Here is a 24,307-nt window from a genome sequence, read left to right on the forward strand (position 1 = left end):
ACAGGTATTAGATTTGTTAGTAACTAACGGGTTAACTTTAAATTTAAAAAAGTGCTCATTTTTTCGGAATAACATTACATTTCTCGGATACGAAATATCTGAACATGGCATTCGGCCGAGTTCAAAAAAATTAAAGGCGTTAGTAGATTATCCGACTCCTAAAACAGTACATCAGTTGCGCCAATTTTTGGGACTAGTTAATTATTTTAGAAAATTCATTAAAAATTGCGCCCTAGTTTGCAAACCATTAACTAACTTATTAAAAAAAGGAATTAGTTGGCACTGGGGTTCCGAACAAGATAAAGCTGTAACCGATCTAAAAGAGAAACTGATTAACAATGCTGTGCTTGAGATTTTTGACCCTAAATTGCCTATTAATCTTTATACAGATGCGAGTCAGGACGGAGTAGCTTGTATCTTGATGCAATTGACCGAAAATGGGGAAAGGCCAGTTCATTTTTATAGCCGCCAAACTACAAAAGATGAAAAGAAGTTTCACTCCTTCGAATTGGAATTATTAGCAATTGTGACAGGGCTACAACGATTCCGTCATTATTTAATAGGCACTCAATTTAAAATAACTACAGATTGTAATGCGGTTAAATATGCGTTAAGTAAACAAAATATAGTACCACGTATAAGTAGATGGGTGTTGTATACGCAGGAATTCACTTTTGACATAAGTCATAGGGCTGGCTGCCAAATGCAGCACGTAGACGCCTTAAGCCGGAACCCGTTGAAAGATGATAACGAAACTGAATCCGTGATGTCTATTACAGAAGGTGACTGGTTATTGTCAGTTCAGTTACAAGATGCAGCTATCTGTAGTATTCGCGATATTCTGTTGTCAGGGGAGGCCGAGTCTAATAAACGGATTTTTAATGAATACGAGGTATTGGGTAATAAAGTGTACCGACGTACAGAGTATGGAAGGCGCTGGTTGGTTCCAAAAAGTTGTATATGGCATGTAATACGTGCAAACCATGACGACGTAGGGCATTTTGCAGTAGATAAAACTATTGAGAGAATTCGAGCAAAATTCTGGTTTCCGCGTTTAAAAAAGACTGTTACAAAATACATAAAAAATTTTATTAATTGCATTTATTACAAAAATATACATGGTAAAAAACCCGGTAAATTATTTCCAATTCCGAAATACGCAAGGCCCTTTCATACTCTGCACGTGGACCATCTTGGCCCTTTTGTAAAAACAACACAACAGAATAGTTATTTATTAGTACTCGTAGATTCTTTCACGAAATTTGTATTCATTTCGGCGGTTAAAAACACAAAAAGTATAGTAGTGATTAATGAGTTAAATAAGATTTTTAAGATTTTCGGAAACCCAAAACGTTTGATTTGTGACGCGGGTAGCGCATTTACATCAAAGCTATTCACAGAGTATTGCAACGCTAGGCATATAAGACGTCATATTATTGCGACAGCCGTACCTCGCTCGAACGGCCAAGTCGAGCGATATAACTTGACGATTTTAGAAGCCTTGCGCAGCATGGGCGCTGATACAGAAAATAATAAATGGGATACGCACATACCAAGTATCCAACAAGGCATTAATAGCACTGTCAACAAAACCACAGCCGCAGTACCCAGTGAGGTTTTTTTTGGATACCGAATTCGAATGAATAATGATGCGATTATTGATGATAATTTAGAAAGTACTATCGATGTCACTGCATTAAGAAACACTGTCGATAATAATATTAAAAAAGATGCCGAACGACAGAAAGCATCATTTGACTCAAAAAGAAAGGAGGCAAGGCAGTATAAGGTTGGCGATTTAGTTGTGCTGAAAATTCCTAGTCAGTCCAATGATGGTAATAGCACAAAATTATTACCTTTGTACAAAGGGCCCTTCCAAATTACCGAGGTTTTAGGACAAGATAGGTACAAGGTCACTGATCTTCGAGGCGCTGAAAGGAGTTCTAAAAGGTATGATGGAACGGCTTGCGTGGAGAATATGAAGCCGTGGATCCATATAGAGGAGTAACCGGATGTTGTCGATGAAAGGTAATTCTATATTATTTACCTATTAACTTATTTAGTTAAATGTGTTTCATATTGATAGTCTGTTTACAAAATAATATCCAGTATGCTTTCACCATTCCTTTGAGTATTTTGGTGCAGATGATAACTATTCATTACCTTACAATATCCATTTAATTAACTTTACAAAAAAAAAGGCCTAATGCTAAAGCTTTGAACGTTCCATGAGCTATGAATTGTACGATAACATGTGATAGGAATCTGTGATGAACGCTATTGCATATAGTATTTGGTGATACACGACTAGAGTAATTATAACATTACTTAGTTGAAACCAAGATACTTTCAAACTCTTCATATGCTATGGAACTAAAAGCAATGGCACTGTTTTAATTAACATATGTTATACCTATGTGTATTTTTGTTCACAGCTTCCGCATCAGGCCCTAACGAGTTCCAGGAGTAACTCGTGGTCCAGGAGGGCCGGATGTTGTCGCCACGGCATTTTGGCAACACCACTTTGACGATCCTGGCAACGCTGCGCGTGACGTACATCCGGAGCTGTCAAACCCAATGTCATAAAAGGACAAGCACAAGGCGGGAGCGACCACTTGCCATCTAGCAGCCACCAGCGAGGGACTACTTGGTTATAAATGTATTGCTGATCTGAGTATAATTGTATCATACCTATTTGTGATATCATTCACGGTCGTATTAAGTGTAATATGATCTGCATATTATACTTAATACGATCAGTTTGTTTCTTGTACAATTGTTAATTGAATTAATAAATAAATGTATTGATGTTGTTTTGGTGTTTATTTCATGACCAGTTTTCCCCATTTTCAGTTTATTTTAAGTAACTATAAAACGACAAAGTTCAAAGTGTTCTCTATTTTTGGCAGTCTATAATTATTTTTTCACCACACGAGCTCGGAAAGGCTTACTTTGTACTTCAAAAACTGATAGCAAAGTTGCATTTTATTCACATGTGAGGCAAAGTAATCAAATGCAAATTTTGAGTTTTCTTATGTTTGCTGGTAGAATTGACTTTTAAATGATGATTTTGGATGATAAATATTTAATAACATTAATTTGGATTTGATTTGGTTTGATTTTGTTTGATATTTTACATTTAATATATGCTTCGGGTTGTTGTGGTGAAAAATTTTATGTTTAACTCGGGGGCAAGTTTTGTTTAACCCTCGTGCTTTCAAACCCTCGCAACGCTCAAGATTCCATTATTCGAACCACTCGCTACGCTCGCTCGGGTATCAATATTAGCACTGAGCGGTTAAACAACAACTTTGCCCGCTTGCAAAACAAATAACTATTATATCCCTATCCTCCGCCTCTCCCTCCCTATCTACCCCCCTATCTCCCTATCCCTATCTCCCTGCCTATGAAGCCGATGGTCCCGGGTTCGAATCCTGGTAAGGGCATTTATTTGTATGATGATACAGATATTTGTTACTGAGTCATGGTTGTTTTCTATGTATTTAAGTATTTATATATTATATATATCGTTGTCTGAGTACCCACAACACAAGCCTTCTTGAGCTTACCGTGGGGCTTAGTCAATTTGTGTAAAAAAAAAGTCCTATAATGTCCTATCCCTAATTCGAATTTACGCTACACGACGCTAGATGTTGACTGCGAAAATAATATTCGTATTGGTACCAAAACTGATGTGTGGAGTGAGGAGCACTCTTATGGCTCCTCTACTCGATGGCCCAGCACCGGCCACTCCAAGGGACGCAGCCATGCGGTAGAATGAGATAGCAATATCACTTGCTCCCTCCAACGCATAAATGCGTCCCTCGGAGTGGCCAGCGCTGGGCCATCGTGTAGAGGAGCCATAATATGTACCTATTTCTTTCTCTATGGTTCTACATATACGCTCAATTGTTTTTACAGTACGTCCCGGGGAGAAGTTAGTACAGTATTCATTTTTAGGGTTCCGTACCCAAAGAGTAAAACGGGACCCTATTACTAAGACTCTGCTGTCCGTCCGTCCATCCGTCCGTCCGTCCGTCCATCCGTCCGTCCGTCCTTCCGTCCGTCTGTCACCAGGCTGTATCTCACGAACCGTGATAGCTAGACAGTTGAAATTTTCACAGATGATGTATTTCTGTTGCCGCTATAACAACAAATACTAAAAACAGAATAAAATAAAGATTTAAATGGGGCTCCCATACAACAAACGTGATTTTTGACCAAAGTTAAGCAACGTCGGGCGGGTTCAGTACTTGGATGGGTGACCGTTTTTTTTTTTGCTTTTTTTTGCATTATGGTACGGAACCCTTCGTGCGCGAGTCCGACTCGCACTTGCCCGGTTTTTTATTAATATTTTTTGACATCAAATGGAACGTGTTCTTGTAATTATGTCGTGAGATTTTAAACAATAAATAATGTTATCGCTAAAGATAAGAAAATATTGCTTTATCCTGTTTAAAACAATAAAATACATAAGTACGTGATTCTGTGGTTAACCCATAAGGCATAAAGGTGTCAGAAATTATGCAAAATTGAACCTTATTACATTGCAACAAAGTTAAAAATCATGTGGGAAATATATTCCCTCTACCTTATAAAGGCTTAAGCGAATTTATCGTTATTTCTTTGAGTTATTTCTTTTGGATTATGTCCTTTTTTCAAGATGTAGGCAAACGAGCAGACGACCCGCCTGATGGTAAGCTATTACCGTCGAACATGGACACCTGTAATACTAGAGGGGTTGTAAGTACGTTGCCAGCCTTTAAGATGGGAGTACGCTCCTTTCTTGAAGGTTTTAAGGTAGTATCGGTCCGGAAATACCGCGGGCGACAGTTCGTTCCGTAGTTTATAATTCTGGCAATCTCTCACGTAGGTAATAAACCGGGCAAGTGCGAGTCGGACTCGCGCACGAAGGGTTCCGTACCATAATGCAAAAAAAAAACGAAAAAAAAAGAAAAAAAAAACGGTCACCCATCCAAGTACTGACCACTCTCGACGTTGCTTAACTTTGGTCAAAAATCACGTTTGTTGTATGGGAGCCCCATTTAAATCTTTATTATATTCTGTTTTTAGTATTTGTTGTTATAGCGGCAACAGAAATACATCATGTGTGAAAATTTCAACTGTCTAGCTATCACGGTTCGTGAGATACAGCCTGGTGACAGACAGACGGACGGACGGACGGACGGACAGCGAAGTCTTAGTAATAGGGTCCCGTTTTACCTTTTGGGTACGGAACCCTAAAAAGATTGGTATATTTAAGAGTGAGAAAATAACATAAGTATATAGTTATAGCAGGGGTGCGAAACTTATGACTTCGGTCAAACTCGGCTCCGCTCGGCTCAGCATTGCTCCGAGCAATTATTAGAGTTGGCACCACTTGACTTCCTTTTGCGTGCACGACCACATATAAGATAATCACTTGATTTTTGACAACCCTAAATAGCCGAAAGGGATCATCTCAGCCATAAGACGTCCACTGCTGAACATAGGCCTCCCCCTTATGGGGGGTGAATGCCATAATCGCCACGCTTGGCAGGCGGGTTGGCGATCGCAGTCGAGTACACCGAATTTGAGGGACCCTGCTGCCCGTCCACCGGTGGTCTTGGACGTAGTTTAAGGACATACCCGGATCCACCGAAAGGGATAGTGCCATATATTAGATAGATAGAGACAGCATGATTCGACCCTGAACCGCTGTCAAACTTCGTTTTTGTAGGAAGTTTCCTTTCTGTACGGTAGTACTATTAATTATTTTGTGGTTAACTGGTTATACCAAGAAAAGTCTGCAGCGATTTTGATTGATGCAGCGACTTCTATGTAGGTAATTATGACGTATAAATGACACTTGCACTGCGTGCGCTATCAAAATCGCTGCAGACTTTTCTTGGTCTGACTCTATCTAATGATTACACATAGAAAACTGAAAATCACATTCTCGGCCACTTTAACTATTCACTAAAGTGGCTTTGAGAAGTTTCTCTTGAGAATGTTCATACGATGCATCTTTAATGTTGGTCTGAGTGCCAGAGCCCGCTGAGAATAGACTGAGGGGCTCCGAGGGCCTACCGCGAACCACGTTCGAAATGTTGCCTCTCTGTCGCACTTGTAAATTCGTACGTAAGTGTGACAGGGACGCAACAAGTCGAACGTGGTTTGCGGTAGGCCCTCTGGCCTGCGACAAGCTACGAAATTCATGTAATCTATCTAAACTAACTTGAATATGACAAAGTTAAGAAAATTGTTGAAAACTTAAACTTTAATCATAAAACTTTAAGGACTAATTTAGTTAAATTATGTTTTGTTCCTTTTTAGGGTTCCGTACCCAAAGGGTAAAACGGGATTACTAAGACTTCGCTGTCCGTCCGTCCGTCCGTCCGTCTGTCTGTCACCAGGCTGTATCTCACGAACCGTGATAGGTAGACAGTTGAAATTTTCACAGATGATGTATTTCTGTTGCCGCTATAACAACAAATACTAAAAACAGAATAAAATAAAGATTTAAATGGGGCTCCCATACAACAAACGTGATTTTTGACTAAAGTTAAGCAACGTCGGGAGGGGTCAGTACTTGGATGGGTGACCGTTTTCTTTTTGCATTTTTTTCCGTTTTTTATTTGCTTTATGGTACGGAACCCTTCGTGCGCGAGTCCGACTCGCACTTGCCCGGTTTTTTAAAAATACATAAGTCAAAATTACTGATAAGGACAAACGATTATTAGCTAATTGAGGTTTGTAGCGCGTTTATGAATAAGGGGGTTAATGTTGGCGCCAAAAGAGCAGCCGCCATTCTTCTGTTCTGACGTCGTAATAGCAAGAGCCAACAGGAGTGGTCATTTCTCCATACAAACGTACTCGACTGTTTCCTCCGTGGGTTTCGATGCTAGAGCAATGATTTTTTTAAACACAGAATTAATATTATCATTATCTGTGTCGGACCGTTTCGCTTTTTTTGATATTTTTGTTTTTAAGGCGCTAGAGCCTTTCAAAAATGGCCAAAATGGCCTAATTGACTATGCCGCAATGAGAGGCGTAGTATTCAAAACTGATTACAATTAGCCAAAAAAATTAAGACGGTCCAACACAGATAAATTCATAATCATTTAGATTTCAAAATTTGGTTACGATTGGTTAAGTTTTGGAGGAGGAAACAATCGAGTACGAAACCTCGATTTTTGAGATTTTTACGCAGGATTTTTCGCCTTGTCCTTATCGCACTAGTTTTAGGAACCATTTCCGTTAGAGAGACGGGTATATTTACCTAAAATATTTATATTTCAGCTCCTGTTTCGTCTTAATGTTGGCGCCAAAAGAGCAGCCGCCATTCTTCTGTTCTGACTTCTGACGTCGTAATAGCAATACAGTAAGTTAAGTACCTATAGTATGCAATAACAAAGAAACGTCAAATGTGCAAGTTAACACCTGTTTCTGCTAATTCTGCTACAGTGACGTCATGCAGACGTCATCCAGACTCATGGGCTGTTTTCTACGTATTTTAAAAACCGGCCAAGTGCAAGTTGGACTTACGTTCCAAGGGTTCCGTATATAACTAACGGTCTAAAGTGAGTCATCCTTAATCATATTTCGTTTTTTCCTTTTGAGGTACGGAACCCTAAAATCATCAATATCCCCCGGTCAAAATCTGAGAAACAGCACATACAACTTTATGGAAACAGACAATTTTTTTTGTCCCGATTTAGATGATGGTCACATAGTAAAAGTTGCTTCGTAACATATAGTTAATGTTTATAAAATATCCTGTACTATTCTGGTTTTTCAGTTGCGCTTATTTACGCTGCATAGCGAATGTTTACGTAATCCTTCGCATTCCAAAAAAAAAAATCGTCTCTTCCCCAAAAAATAAATGTTTTTATTAAACGAGCGTAAATTGATATTGATGTAGATCGTCCGCAACGTTAACTGAAAATAAACCGTGTTTCAATGGGATAAGGTCCACCAAAGATCAGTGCTATAGTTTGTTTGTTCAACCATTTGTCCTTCCGTGCCCACATCCCATCAAATATCAGTTAATAATGTAGCCAATATTGGAACACAAATAAATCAGGGGTAGCGACGTTACATGCGTATAACTCTATATCTTTAGGTATTTAAATAAAAGTAAACAAAATCTACTCTAGGCTCCTTAAGCCATTTATAATTTATCAAATAATGTAGGTTAAAGTCAGGTCGTTCAGGGATTTATCCAGGCGGTTTTGTACAATACAATACAATACAAATACTCTTTATTGCACACCTCAATAAAAGAAGACAATACAAAAGAAAACAGAAATACAGGCAGAGGTAAACAACAGGTGGTCTTATCGTTGTATTTGGTTGATTAACTAATAAATGTTATAACTACCCGAAAATGTACAAATTGTTTGTTTACTTTTATTTATACCTAAAGATACAGGCTGTAACAATCGTTTCACTCGGTATAGTCCGACAAGAATTAAAGAAAATAATTCAGGGCGCCACTTCCTACGTAACTGTCACATTTTTGACGTAATATGCTTAAACATGGCAACATATTTGTATGGAAATGTAATTCCATTTTATTTAATTTCTACTATTTTATGTCATACTTAAAGTTTGTAACCGTAGGTTCATATAACGGGGTTTCTAAAATCGTAGCGCTTTTTTTTGCTACAGGTAGCGAAAAGTCCATCCGTTCGACCCCAATTTTGGGGTTTGCCATAAGCCGCGCGTGGCGCTGTCGCCACCTAGCCATATCCCAACAAACAATTAGGCGACACTTAGCACTTATTTTATCACCTACAGACATATAACGGCTGTAGAATAGCTATATACTCTAAGCTTACAGGCTCTGGTGACATCAAGGTCTTTAAGAGGTCCATGTATAGCTTTAAGATCCACAGTAGCCGTTTTGGCCGCTATAATGGATCTTAAGCAGCTAGTGTTATAGCTCAAAGTGAATTCTACCACCTTAACATCTACACTCTAAAAAATTAAGACCAACTAAGAGCAGTTTTCTCTTAGTTGGCGTTAAGTTAATTACAACAATAACGATCTTATATAAATCAAAGAAAGCTGATTACTTAAAACAATAAGTGTATCTGTGATTAAACTAATAAAGTAGGTATGTTATTAATCCTAACAATTGTATACTTTGCATCTATTATTAACTTGTTGGCATAATTATGTAACGTAGGTTAATTCAATCCTTAACAATTTAATTAAAACAGATAAATATGTTAATAGTTATGAACATTTTAATAGTTTATTTGATTTTTTTGTCTTTGTTGATTTACATAAGATTTGGTAGTTGAATCAACTAAACATATAATATTTAGAACAACGAAGATAAAACACTCAATCCCATTATGATCAAGTTATTGTATTGATTACGAAACTAATATTCCATTCTACTAAGGATTATTTGTTGAATCGATTTTCTTAATAATTAAATTAAATAATCGGTTAATCCGATCAATCAAAAGATAAGTAGGGGGATCGCCTGTACACCCGCTCTCCGCCCCGCCCGCGCCCCTCTCGTGGCGCATGCGACCGAGCAGTCAGTCTCTGTAGCACGCAGTTGCGTTAAGCTCATTCAATTACTTATTCCTCTGGAAAAACCTGGTGTGTACAAAGTTGATTGCAGTTGTGGTAGTTCGTACAGTGGGCATACCAAACGCACTATTGCCTGCAGAATTAAAGACCACATCGCTGCGGTCAAGAACAACGACGCTCGCAAGTCAGCTATTGCTCAGTGTCACCTTGAGTCGGGTACAAGTCACTGGATCGAGCTGCATAGTCCCAAGGTCATTTCGACAGCACGCCACTATATACCAAGATTGGTAAGAGAAGCCTTAATTCACAAATAGAACAATTTTAATCGTAAAGATGGGGTTTTAAACTGTCAAATGTGTGGAATCTTGTGATTTGTTTGACTAAAAAACAACCAGTGACATCCGAATCAAACTCGCGTAGTGACACTGTGAGTGTAGTGTGCTTGGATAGACCAACAAGTGTGAACGTGATTGGACCAACGAGTGTTAACCCCTCGTATGCTTAGACACGGATCCGTACGTGTGAATTTAAAAGCAAAACGTTTACTTTCAAAATTATTAAATGAATAAATAACATCTTATTATAATATTTTTTGTTTTATTCATTTACCCCCTTTTTATAAAACTCTACGGGCTTGATTTAGTTTAATTATGTTTTATCCCTTTCTTTGTTGTTATATTTTATTCACTACTTATTCGTTTAAATTTTATAAATTTCCTTTGTGCTAGTTTTTATATGCGCCGTGCTGAATAAATGCTGGTCCTCGTACTCGCATTATACTCAAGGCATTAGTCTTAAATACTAAGTAGGAAATACAGATTACAGATTTATTTCAGATCTTTTTGAGGATCGGCCTAGGCCGATAAGGATTCACATTTCACAAACACGCCTCCTCCCGTGTTTGTCAAGTTAAACCGGTCTAAGCCGATCGCCAAAAAGATCTAAAATAAATGTATAATGTATATTTTAGTATTTAAGACTAATTCCTTGAGAATAATAACGAGAACCACCAGCATTATTCAGCACGGCGCGTATAAAAACTAGAGATCTGAAAGAAATGTTTTAGTAAATGCGACAAAGTAAGTCATAGTACAATTGAACAAGAATGGTATTGTACTAAACAAGCTTCATAGTTGAAATGATTAAACAATTAAGATTCAAATTGAACTATATTTTAGTTCAGGCTAATAAGATGCATAAGTCGATGTAATCATGTTCTTAGTTGAACTTATTTAGGTCAAATAGTTAATACAGTAATTTTTCATGTTAACATTGATTTACATCTTAGTTGAAATGATTAAACAATTAAGATTCAAATTGACCAATATCATAGTTCAGGCTAATACGCCATAAGTCGGTGTAATCATGTTCTTAGTTGAACTTATTTGGGTCAAATAGTTAATACAGTAATTCTTCATGTTAACATTGATTTACATCTTAGTTAAACTAACTTGTTTGTTTTCATTATCAAACCCTTAGTTGATCTTACTAGGATCAATAAAATTAGTTAGCATAATTATTTTTCGTGTAAATATTGAACAAGATCTTAATTGGTTCAGTTACCTAACAATAGTAATAGCAATCAGAATTACCTTGTTTGATGTGTTTAAGTTCTTGTTAGGCTCGTATGGAATCAAAATGCTTGATTACGGCCATCAAGATATTGATAGGGCCAACCAAATTTTTTTTAGAGTGTATATGAGTAATAAGCAGCTGCAATTTTCACTTAAGGTTCTAAACAGGCGATAAAAACTCTTTTATAGCTCCGTTACTCGCAATCGCTTCTTAACTCTCTTGTCTCACTTACAGTCGAAAAGAAAAGTTATGAGTCACTTTTATAGATCATGTAGTCGCAGACGAGCGTTATTCAATACCTTAGTACATCTTATAGTGTTATTAGAGTCTTACTTACAACCTAAGCCTATAGCGCCATGTTAATATGACCGATGAATCAATAAGCAAAACAAAAACTGTTAATTAGAACGTAAATACTTAATAAAAATCGATACTTTTACTCAATATAGACATAATGTTAGTATTGTTGTATTTAAAACCGGACTTCACGTATATTGTGTAATTTTGCGAAAATTAAATACGGTGGACCACAATTTAAAAAATATTATATTCAGATAAATATGCAAAGGATCAGAGGCCCTTTAAAATTTTGTTAGTAATACATATAGTTATTGACAGTGTAATTAATTTCGCCATCATAAATCCGCAGATAACACCGGCATCGGTGAACTAAAATAATTATTTGCTTTTATTTATCCGCCATTACAATTCACTTCAAGCTGTCACAGTGCAAGCTTACAAATAATAATACAAAATGGAAACATCTGCAACCAAAGCAGGCAGGGCTAAGGAAAAAATGTGCAATTATCTTCTTGAGTGTTACAAATATTGACTTCAAATGCTAATATACCATCTAAAGCTGAAAGTATCATCTATATGGCCCTACACTACTACTCAAACAGTTAGTAGTCGCTTATTTGGCACCCTTTTAAATCCTAAGTTGTTAATCAACGCTATTACAGCACTACTTTAGCGCTCTTCTACTACAACAGTTTGTAGTCACCTATATGCAACCCATATAGCTCCTAAAGAATTAATTAACACTATTGTAGCTCCACTATACCGCTCTTATGTCTCTTTTTTTATCCGCTAACCCTACTGTAGCACTGTTATAAACCTTATGGTGATAAAATTTGTGCCCAATCCGGGGTTAAAACGGGGTTATAGCCGGCTATAACTCCTATTTTTAGAGTACTAACAACACCTAAAGAGTAAATAGGCGCTTATATAATTCTCTTGTAACCCTTAAATTTAGCGCCTAATGTTAGTTGGGATATCTGTGCTGATCGTGATAGACGCGTTTTGTTAGAGAGTGAGTCTTCTGTACCTAGTACTATTATTTATACTGTGTTATCGCTCGATAGAAAAATTTCGAACATAAAATGAACTTTTTTTTTTTTACAATTTATGCACAAAAGCTATAAGATAATAAAGTTGCTCCTAAAAATCGGCAATACCAATTCACATGCACATTGTCATCAGGTGTATACCTAGGTATCCCAAGGTGATCTTCATTGGCCCTAACGAGACTACAAAAGATCATACAACAATTTTAACTGGCGACGTACATGAAGATGCACTGATGCAGTGTTAGTGTGAATGCAACTACACTTCGCGCCTTGATTTTTCAAAATTTCACGCATTTTTCTACTGAGAAAATTTGCTTAGGTACGTTTAATATGTAGTCCCTTTTGCTCATGGGACGGAAAGACAATCCTCCTCGCGTCCAAGTCAGTGCAAAGATAGCTTAGACGGACTCTACCATAAGACAGGTACAGTCGACGTCAAAGAGATCTTTACGACTAACGTTACAAAAAATTATTTACACGACTTTATTGTCATAGCATTTAGGTCGTGTAAACATTTTTTTGTTACTTTGGCTGTAAATTTCTCTTTGACGTCGACTGTACATTTTTTATGCTTCCTAGTTTAATATCAAATTTCATATAGTGTAGTATTATACTTAAGTACTTCGTTCAAGTTAAAATATAAAATAACGCTGGAACCTGAAGAGTTCATTTAAACATTATTAAGGGTCATTAAGGTATATAATTACGTTAATTAGGTACTTTCAGGTATAATGGCATCCAATCAAAAACATAAATGTGAAATGGGAGCCAAGTTCAAAACTTCACCGACAAAAACTAGAATTTGTAGACAGAACTCAATTCTTTTGTCGGTCTACTAATATTTCACTTGGCTGCCATTTTGACTATTACGTAATTAATTGGATATCAACACTTTAGTGAAGGATCATTTAATTTTTAAATTAATCATTCAAAAGTGATATCGCAAGCTTAATGTCTAGGAAAAAGTTTTTTTTTTTTAATTTTTATATTACTATTCTATTGTAGTGACATGTTTTTCTTTATTTTAAATCGCCACATTACAGTGATCGGCACGGACGGTGCCACACCGCGGGCTTGCGTCGCCAGTTCCTTTTCCTTGAACTTGGCCTAACTCGCTGCGTGTCGAGAATTCCTCTAATTAAAAGAGGACACAGTAAATGGGTATGAATTATTGCAATATCTAAGGAAAAGGAAATCTTATTAGGTTGTTAATTGGGGAAACGTTGGGCTTACTTAATTAGATGCCCAATGGGGTCTGAACAAAGAGTACCTACAGGGGGCCGATTTTTGAAATTCGACTGCCCGATTTCGTGTATTTCGTTCAATAATATCTCCACTACTAAGCATTTAAAAGTTCCACTAATAGAATTGAAAACGAGTGGTCAATACCACTAAATTTCTAATTTCTATCGCTCGTATTTCTAAAATTAGCACATCGCCGTTTTCCACTGATTTTCGTGTGATGAAATCGAGCGATCGAAATTAAAAAATCGCCCCCCATTTGGATTAGTCATTTAATAAAGATTCTTAGTTTTAATTTTAACCTAGGTACTAGATTTAATAATAATTTGTATTTGGCTTAGATCCCCATGTCACAGGCTATGCCTATAGTGTGGGGATCACTGTACTTCACCTATGTCTCTACATCCATCATCATCAGATATATCGGAGCGGCCAGGATGCTCAAGAATATCTGAACACGCACTCTAACGCGTTGACAATAGAGACGTGTTCAGATATTTGTGAGCGCCTTGGCCGCTCCGATGTATCTGATGGCGTCTGTAACATCCAAGCTATGAAATAAATATATTTAGAATTAAAAAAAAAATTTTTTGAGTTATAATCTTATAATAAATGTGTACAATCATCATCAATAAAAGAAAGGACACTTGCCACAAGGAATTTCGTACATCGACCCACGTGTTCCTAGAGTCTGACCAAGAAAAGTCTGCAGTGATTTTGATATCCCACGCAGTGCAAGTATCATTTTAAACGTCATACTTCTATATAGTCAAATAACACTTGCACTGCATGGGCTATCAAAACCGCAGCAGACTTATTTTGGTCTAACTCTATCTTAAACAGCAATATAATTACGGCCATAGGAACAGTTTGCTCTTAACTGTTTTCAGTTTTACTCGCTCATTAAACGTATTATCAAAGACATATGTAACTTCGTGTAAGATGAATAAAGTCTAAGGAAAAACGTGCCTCGGAAATCAAGAAAAAGTCATTCTCGGATAGATGCCGCACACACCTTTAGCCTATTCTCGGCTAGATGACGTGACGACACAGTTTCATATTTAACAATTTTAACATATGGATATCAGTGAATGAACATGGATCAAAATGACATAAAAATAATAAAATCATTTATCCATATACATACATTGTTTTGATAATTTTATACGTTTTCGTTTTAAGTTTTAGTCGTGTGTCGATAGATGGCAGTAAATTTACTGTGACTACAAAATCTACTATGACAGGACCCCTCTATACTATCTATTCTTTTTGGTATTATGTAAGACTTCTTCTGCTGATATATGAATTTGTTAGGTACTGTATCCACAAACCTACTTTGTAAGCGTAGCTTTAGCTTTTACCCTTTATAGTTTATATTGATAGTTGATACCTAGCGCTATATACATTATAGATTTATCAGTAGGTAATCTAGTAATCTGTGGACGATGTTGTTGGTCTACTTTATTATCATTTGTACTCTATTTCTGTGCCTAAACCCTGTTAGTTACTATTTTTTGTCCCAAAGAAATAAAAAAAAAACAACGAGTTGCACTCCGGGAGTGCCGGCAGAAGTGAAAACTCAATGACATTGTAACAGTTTTCGATCAGGTCACGTGTCCGTCTTACGCAGCGTCTTACGTCTTACGCTCTTGCGAGTTTAACATTTTTTCCCCATCACAAAAAGTGCACAGCGCCGCTAAAGAAGTTTTCACTTCAAAAATCTAATAAGACCCTCGGCGCCGTAGACGTTCGCAGTTAGACCATGTTAGTCTAACGAACTTACCCCGACAATTGAGTGAACTCCAGACAAACTCAATTTACCCCACTCTACTCGCTAATTTCATGGCCATCGCAGACTGACATAATCTAAACATGCGTGATGTCAGTCATCAAACCGATATTAAAATTTAATGATCTTAGATTCAATTGCCTACCTGTGAATTTTTTTATCTATAGGTTTTTAAGTTGGGTCGGGTACCTACTTTCTTTGTAAACCCAAATAAATGAGAAATATACAAGATACCTAGCAATAATAAGTAGTGAGAAAAACCAGACACGCAACAATAAGAGATAACATCTGTTCCGTACAAATTGAATTAGGAGCTACAGAAAGGATTAAGAGGATAGTGGACGACCCCGCTTCTTCGTAACTTAGTCCCCATTTTCCTCCATAGATTGACGTTTTGAAAAGTATTTTACATTATTTATTAAATTTGTTTCACTACGTACCGAGGAGCCTCATCAGGAGCTTGCGTCGACGGACCGGCGCAGACTGACAATTGAATGGCTTAACTTCAAAGTTAGCTTACTTAAAAACTCGTAACTCGACTCGCGTGAAGTCTCGGTAGCTTAGTTTTCAGAGCGATGGTCAGATCTAGAGTCGCGAGATTGAACCTCGCCCGAGCCAGAGTTGCTTAATTTTTCCACTTTTAATTTATGATCTATCTAGTTCGAGTAATCTGTGACAACACGCCATTGATATACTCGTAAAATAGCATTATTTACATAACATTATCATACCACGTGTCACTCGATTATTGCAGTTCATAAACTTTACACGAGTATAATAAAATAATAATACTTGTTTATTTATTTATGATAAGACGACCGGCTTTATGTATAATGTTATTATACAAACCCGTTTGGAAAGAATGAGATTGCATTAAAAACATTTCCATAAGTATTATCGTAATTTAGAAAGGTCTTGAGAAGTTCTTGATAGACATGCGAATGAGAAGAAGTACGTACAGTGGCGTTCAAAAGTGCATAGATAAATGTCGACCATAATGCCTTAATATGACGGTTCAAACATGTCCATGCACTTTTGAACGCCAGTGTACAGTTAGCAATAAAAGCGTGCCAAAAAAAAATACTGTAGGTATATAACTTGTTCACAGACAGTCCGAGATAAATTCAACATTACCTCAATTTAGTAATGTCATCAACTCTTCGCCGATGGCGACCGTCCACAATGACTCAATGACATAACACTTACGCGCAGTGAAAGTGTTACAGATGCGCGTAGCATGCCAACTACTAAGTGCTAATTATTAATTCTGGTCAACGCCCCATTGTCAGTCAGATCGCGTGTGAAATGCGTAGTCACTAGTTGACAAGATTGTTTGTTTTTGCAAGGCGTGCTTGCTGAGAAAATTAAGCGAGGTTTAGACTAGCGAGAACTTCAATTTATTAGTTTTATTACATTACGTGCATTAAGAACCAACAGGAGTGGTCATTTCTCCATACAAACGTACTCGACTGTTTCCTCCGTGGGTTTTGATGCTAGAGCAATTTTTTTCAACACAGATTAATATTGTCAATATCTGTGTCGGACCGTTTTGCTTTTTTTGATATTATTGTTTTTTAAGGCGCTAGAGCCCTTCAAAAATGGCCAAAATGGCCTCATTGACTATGCCGCAATGAGAGGCGTAGTATTCAAAACTGATATCAATTAGCCAAAAACGCAAAACGGTCCGACACATATAATTTTATAATCATTTAGATTTCCAAATTTGGTTACGATTGGTTAAGTTTTGGAGGAGGAAACAGTCGAGTACGAAACCTCGATTTTTGAGATTGTTACGCAGGATTTTTCGCCTTATCGCATTAGTTTTAGGATCCGCTTCCGTTAGCGAGGCGGGTATATTTACCTAAAATGTTTAAAACTCAGCGCCTGTTTCGTCTTAAGCTCAAATGGGATTGGGCCGACACGTCAGCCGGCAATTACCAGTGGGCCAAAAAAGTCACCCGTTGGGTCCCACAAATTGTAAGACGTCACGGTAGACCTCGTAGGAGGTGACGGGACGAGCTTGAAGCTTTTGACAGAGACTGGTGGGAGACTTCTGAGGATAGGGATACGTGGAAGAATAAGAGGGAGGCCTTTGCCCAACAGTGGGTCAATATGGGCTAATAATACTAATACCAAAAAGAATAGATAGTATAGAGGGGTCCTGTAAATTTACTGCCATCTATCGACACACGACTATAATTCAAAATAAACACGTATAAAATTATCAAAAAAATGAACATATATGGATAAATGATTTTATTATTTTTATATCATTTTAATCCATGTTCATTCACTGATATCTATGTGTTAATATTGTTAAATATGAAACGGTGTCGTCACGCCATCTAGCCGAGCATAGGCCAAAGGTGTGTGCTGCGCCATCTATCCGAGAATGACTTTTTCTTGATTTCCGAGGCACGTTTTTTTCTTAGACTTTATTCATCTTATACGGAGTTACATACATATTTGCTAATACATACATTACGGTATCTGATCCAACTTTTGAATGCAATTTACCTTAGTAGTCTCCGTTTTTACCCTCTGGGTACGGAACCCTAATAACGTCTCGTAACCTCTTCGATTAGAATGCTCAACTTAAGTACTGTCCTACTTGCAAGTCGAGTGGGCAAGTTGTTTTGTCTCGGGCGAGTACTTGCCTCTCAAATGCCTCTTGACGCCCTTGGCGAAATAAAGGGCGCTGGTGTACTTCTGACTGACGCAACAAATTTGGAATTGAAAGTTACAGTCACGCTCTGTGATTGTTACGCCATTTAGGGTTCTAGCTATATTGGACATTCGATAGTATAAGTATGGAAAAACCAATTTAGCTAGGGCCTTAAATGGCGTAACAATCGCGGAACTTGATGGGTACATGAATTTCAAATTCGTTACTAAAGTATTCCCTATTATCAAAAAGAATTGATAGTAATAGAGGGGTCCTGTCATAGTAAATTTTGTAGTCACAGTAAATTTACTGCCATCTATCGACACACGACTAAAACTCAAAACGAAAACGTATAAAATTATCAAAAAAATGTATGTATATGGATAAATGATTTTATTATTTTTATATCATTTAGATCCATGTTCATTCACTGATATCCATGTGTTAAAATTGTTAAATATGAAACTGTGTCGTCACGCTATCTAGCAGAGCATAGGCTAAAGGTGTGTGCGGCATCTATCCGAGAATGACTTTTTCTTGATTTCCGAGGCACGTTTTTTCGATAGACTTTATTCATCTTATACGAAGTTACTTATGTCTTTACTATTATCCTACACCTTATATCCTCCTAAGGCCCAAAGTCCTATTTATAGTACTTCTTCAGATCGATGAAATTTAAATCATATTATATTGTAACAGGGTCGCTTTTGCTTTGTTTTGTTAAATTTTCAAACAACGCAAAATCAATTCTATTTCATACAAATGAAAAATCTAAAATTTGCTACTGAAATTTCAACCTGTAGAGGTTGAAATTTCAGTAGCAAATTTTAGATTTTTCATTTGTATGGTTAGGGTGATAAAACAGTCTCCCGCCGCGTCTGTCTGTATGTTGTGATATACTCAAAAACTACTGAACGGATTTTTATGTGGTCACTTATGAATATAGTGATACTTGACGAAGGTTTAAGTGTATAATTTGTTAAGGTTTTGTGTAAATTGGTTGAAATATGACGATATAATGAAATCGGTTGAAAAAGCTGCCCAGTTTGAGATATAACAACAATAAAAACACAATGGATGATGGAATGTCTCTCTTTCATTATTAAAAGATTATCCTGATTAATGAAAAATATAAAAAGGTATTTTACGGATAAAATAAACTATCTTTGCGCAGCAATGTGCGTAGCCAACATGCCAATCGTTCACTCTCCATAGCGAACGAACACTGTCACACTAATATGGATGAGTAATAGAGAGACACAAAGCGATTTGTTGTCGTAGCGCAAGCGATTGTCACCGTGGCTAGGCACCCAGTAACGTAGCTAAGGGTCTGTAAACAACAAACACTTCGATTCATTAGTGCCGCGGCACGCGCCCTATCTACGGCTTAGACATAATAGGTATAGACGATTACATTTAATTTTTATAGCGTAGTACTACAATTAGGATGAATTTCAATGTTATCAATATTGTACCTAGTAGGGGCAGTAAATCAAGAAATGTCACGTTTCAATGTTTGTCCACCTCTACCACTACCACCAGGCCCCTATTTCACCAACGTGACAGGTGCGACAATTCGACAAGTCTCGTTGTTGCTGACGTCACAGGCATATCCATATCCATGGGTTACGGTTATCGCTTACCACCAGGCGGGCCGTATTCCTGTTCGTCACCATCATTGTATTATTTAAAAAAACTTTATTATATCGGCAAAAAACAGGTATTTCTCTTACGATGTTTATGATGACAATTGTCACAAGATTTCAAAGAACTTTCGGTAATTCTTGACAGCAAATGAGTTCTGTGTCGGAATTTCGTGACAATTGTCGTATTTCTTGTGACAATAAAATTGTCATTAGCTTCGCAAAATAAGTACGTATTAACTGGCGATATAGTGGAGTTTTTTTAAATTAACATGTTGGTGGCAAACAACCACACTGCCCGTCTGATGGTAAGCGGTTACCGTAGCCTATGGAGGCCTGTGACGTCAGTAACAGTGATGTCGACAATTGTCGGACCTGTCACGTTGGTGAAATAGGGGCCAGTTTTAACATTGACATATTCACTCACGTCTAAGTAACTTAGGTACTTTCTATGCATCTCGCTCGTGCATATTAGTGCAAGCGAGATGTACTTATAGAAAGTAATTTCCGTAGACGCGACCTAATATGTCAATGTCAAAGTTTGTGGTACAGTCAGACCGTGAAAAGTCTGCAGCGATTTTGATAAGGTAACCCACGCAGTGCAAGTGTCATTTTAAACGTCAAACTTCTATGAAATTATGACGTGTAAATAGCACTTGCACTGCGTGGGCTATCAAAATCGCTGCAGACTCTTCTTGGTCTAACTCTAGCCGTACTCGACCGATAATTTCATGTGATCAGAGTCTCGTTTTTTTTTTTCAAAAAAACGTCTCTTGTAAGACTGACATATCCGATCGTATCTTTTGCAAATTTTTGACGTATCTTAAAGTTCGAATCAGGCTGTATCTTATTTACTTACTGGCTAAAGCATACTATTTTTCTGATCGACGGAGCCGGGAAGGGGAAAATTCTTTCAGCGCAGCTTGCCAAAATTTGACCGCTTTCCACACGGAAAACCCAAAAGGGTAAGACTAACATAGTTTATTTTGCTCATCAGGATTCTATAAAAGTGATAGTCTTACCCCGGTGATAGTCTTATCCCACCTTACCTTAGCTTCCCAGCAAACATTTTTGGTCGATATTCCGAAAAAGGCACCTATTTTAGGTCGCACAATTTAGGGGACCAAAATGAGGCACGTCGAGTCGACATAAATGGGGAAAAAACGCACGTGCCGACGACGTATTTATTGACGGTAAATTAGTGATTACAACCATTAGGTCAACACTAGGTCATGTTTCCGACGTGGATTCGACGTCGCCACGACGTGCCGCGTAGTGAAAATGTACTAATTTGGTATTCTTTACCACCTTTAGACGTGATGGCGACATATTTTTATCCATATAATTACTCTGCGAGGCAATATTTAGATGAGACGCGATGAAGAGAAAAAGAGACACAAACATTACGCTTATATATTCTTTACACTCGGAAACAAAATGTCTAACAAGAAAACAACTTTAAGTTGTGCAATGATAATGGCGGCCACTAATCATGTAAAATAATTTAGGCCGATTACGCTGATGAAGAACGATGAAATCTAGTGCACAGAAAATTTTTTCGTGCAGTATGTTAGGTTTACATACAAAACTATCGATGGGCTTTTGAAATATTTAAGTTTTCAACATTTTATAAAATCAAAATGCATATATTTGTTTGTAATTGAGTGTTGTAATTGAATATTTGTGTGTGTGAGTGTAATGACTTGATCAAAAATATTGTTTTATTTTGAATATTAGTACAAAGAAGTACCGTGCGATGGCACCATTCAAGATATAACAACTTAAATTATGCAATTTCATATTTAGCATCTCGTTATAATGAAAGAAAATGGCGGCACAACCTTATGGATAGTACTTTACAAGTGATTTTAACTATATGGTCGCAATTTGGTATCTATTTTAAGTAACATTTACCTAAAATTAGTAGCTAAATCGACATAAAATCGACGACCTAAAGGTCTCCGCATAAGAAATAATTACGTCGCAAATACACCTAAAATGTCTTATTAGTACATTTGACCTATTGGTCAGATTTTGCAGTTAATTTTACCTAATATTTCGACTTCTTTTCAACCATTAAGTCCCTGACTTCATGGTCCCCGTATAAGAAATAATTACGTCGCATATACACCTAAAATGCCTTATTAGTACATTTGACCTATTGGTCAGGGTACGAGGTTAATATTACCTAATATTTCGACAGATTTTCAACCATTAAGTCCCTGACTTCATGGTCTCCGTATAAGAAATAATTACGTCGCATATACACCTAAAAGGCCTTATTAGTATATTTGACCTATTGGTCAGGGTACGAAGTTAATTTTACCTAGTAATTCGACTTATTTTCAACCATTAAGTCCGTGACTTCATAGTCCCCGTATAAGTAATAATTACGTCGCAAATACACCTAAAATACCTTATTAGTAGATTTGACCTATTGGTCAGGGTTTAAGGTTAATTTTACCTAATATTTTGCCTTATTTTCAACCCCTAAGTCCCTGACTTCATGGTGTATTTATGAAGTGAAATTTACGTATTATTATCCCTATATTTTGACTTGGAAGTAAAAGTGTACAATACGTAAAATAATTGGTGACTTAGGACGTCATTTTCACTTAAATTGGTAAAATCTTCTTCGAGCCTAGGAAAAAATACTTAAAATGTTTGCTGGGTTACCTTAGGGGCTATTCATAAATCACGTCATTTCAAATTAGCCACTCACATGATTCTTGCAACTGTAGTTGCGAGCTGTCACCATTATTTTCACATAATAATAGAGGTCACTGAAAAATATCAATCATGTGAGTGGTTGGGGGGGGAGGGTCTGGACATCGGATGATGGTAGCATGACGTAGGAGGAAACGGGGTCATTCGAAGCATGATTTTTGGATGATTTTAGGGGGGGTTAAAAATCGTCAAAAATCGATGACGTAATTTATGGACAGCCCCTTACCTTACCTCACCCCCACCTTACCTTAGCTTACCTTATTCTTGAATTTTAACTTTTACTTGTTGCATCCAATCCTTCTGTTAACCCAGTCAGTAAGTAGATGACCATTAATAGTTACTTATTTAACAACCTCCTCAGTTAAACGGATTGTAGATGTAAGATTATCTTAGAATAGTAACTTCAAGGTAACAATTATGTCTTTGGTCCCAGACAGTTAAATAACCATTACTTGTTACAACATCTTGATACTTGCATTAATAAAATTACGTAGTTACGAGTAGGTAAGTATATACAGATGTAATGTAAGTACTGTAGGTGCACTGCATCTTTACGAACCAGCCGGCCTAGCCAAGGTTACAATCGCTATCGCTTCGACAACGAAAACCATTATGTCTCTCTATCACACTTCCATATTAGTGCGACAGTGACAGTTGCGTTTCGATCGCTACGGAGCGTAAGCGATCGGCATCTTGGCTACGCGGCCAGTAAACTCGACTTTACGTATATCGTACATATCTATGTAGCAATGTGCAGTAGCAGAGTATTTTCAAAATATCCAAAACTTTTGGAAATGACTACTGAAAATACTGCTAAATGCAACTGAAATTTAATTCTTTTAATGTAGAATTTTCAGTTAATGATGGCAATTTAACGAGGAAAATGAAACAGTGTACCTACGAGGATAAAAAACAGAAGGATTACATACATACATACCTAGGTATAAACTATTTCAGGAAGGTTAGCTGTAGGTAAAATAACTCGAATTCTTCGCAATAACTATTTAGTTTCGTATAGATATATATCTCAAACAAAAATAGAGAGTTAATTAAACGTATTTACTTAGAGTCTTGCTTCCAATAATTTATGTAATTTATCACGGCTTAACTAAATACTTATCTCAGTATCTGTAACAATCATGCATTTTTATTTTAAGTTATTTCAGTACTTACCAATCCAATTCTTTAAAGTCAAGTCCATAAAGTTTATCCTGAATAGTCCTTTACAGTTTCAGCTTTTCAGATACACTTAATTCAAAACACTTGTTACACTTAATAATTTTTCACTTAAAGTCGGAAAGCATGGGTTCCGCTGATGGCGCATTTGGCATGAGAGAGTTTTTTCACTTAACTAACACTTCACTTTGAACCAATGTCTGTTTGACGTCTCATTATTTGTAAACATAACAATGCCGATCGTGGTTCCGTCGCGCGTACAGCGCTCTCGGGCTACGGGTCGCAACTGCCGCGTTTTCAACTCCGTGTTACTGTAGTATCGCTAACTTTGTGATACAACTGGTTGGAAGTTGAACCTTAAACGTGGTATACAAAGTCGGTTTTTGAATGGGTAATTTCGGTACAAAACGGCAAACTTAAATCGTTTCAAGTATGTGAGTGAACGTTTGGTGATCAAGATTTTGTAATTTCAATCGTTTAGGAAAATAACGCGAAATTAATTATAGCAAACGTGAATTTTGGAATAAATTTACGAAATTAACTTAAATATTTGGGTAAAACACAAAACTGTGTTCACGTCTTTTTTGTAGACATACCTAAAAGTTCCTGT

At 37.0% G+C, this 24,307-nt stretch overlaps 1 protein-coding gene across 1 annotated transcript in view; it reads right to left on the reverse strand.

The window, feature by feature from the left end:
• Nucleotides 1-23,798, reverse strand: part of LOC134666845 (venom dipeptidyl peptidase 4-like) — a 67,473-nt gene extending 43,675 nt beyond the window's left edge. The window contains exon 1 of the mRNA XM_063524162.1: nt 23,695-23,798. The gene's annotated coding sequence lies outside the window, so the exon portion shown is untranslated. The remainder of the gene's footprint in view (nt 1-23,694) is intronic.
• Nucleotides 23,799-24,307: the final 509 nt, after the last annotated feature.

Source organism: Cydia fagiglandana, chromosome 8 (genome assembly GCF_963556715.1).
Source record: "Cydia fagiglandana chromosome 8, ilCydFagi1.1, whole genome shotgun sequence".
NCBI classification, from domain to species: domain Eukaryota; kingdom Metazoa; phylum Arthropoda; class Insecta; order Lepidoptera; family Tortricidae; genus Cydia; species Cydia fagiglandana.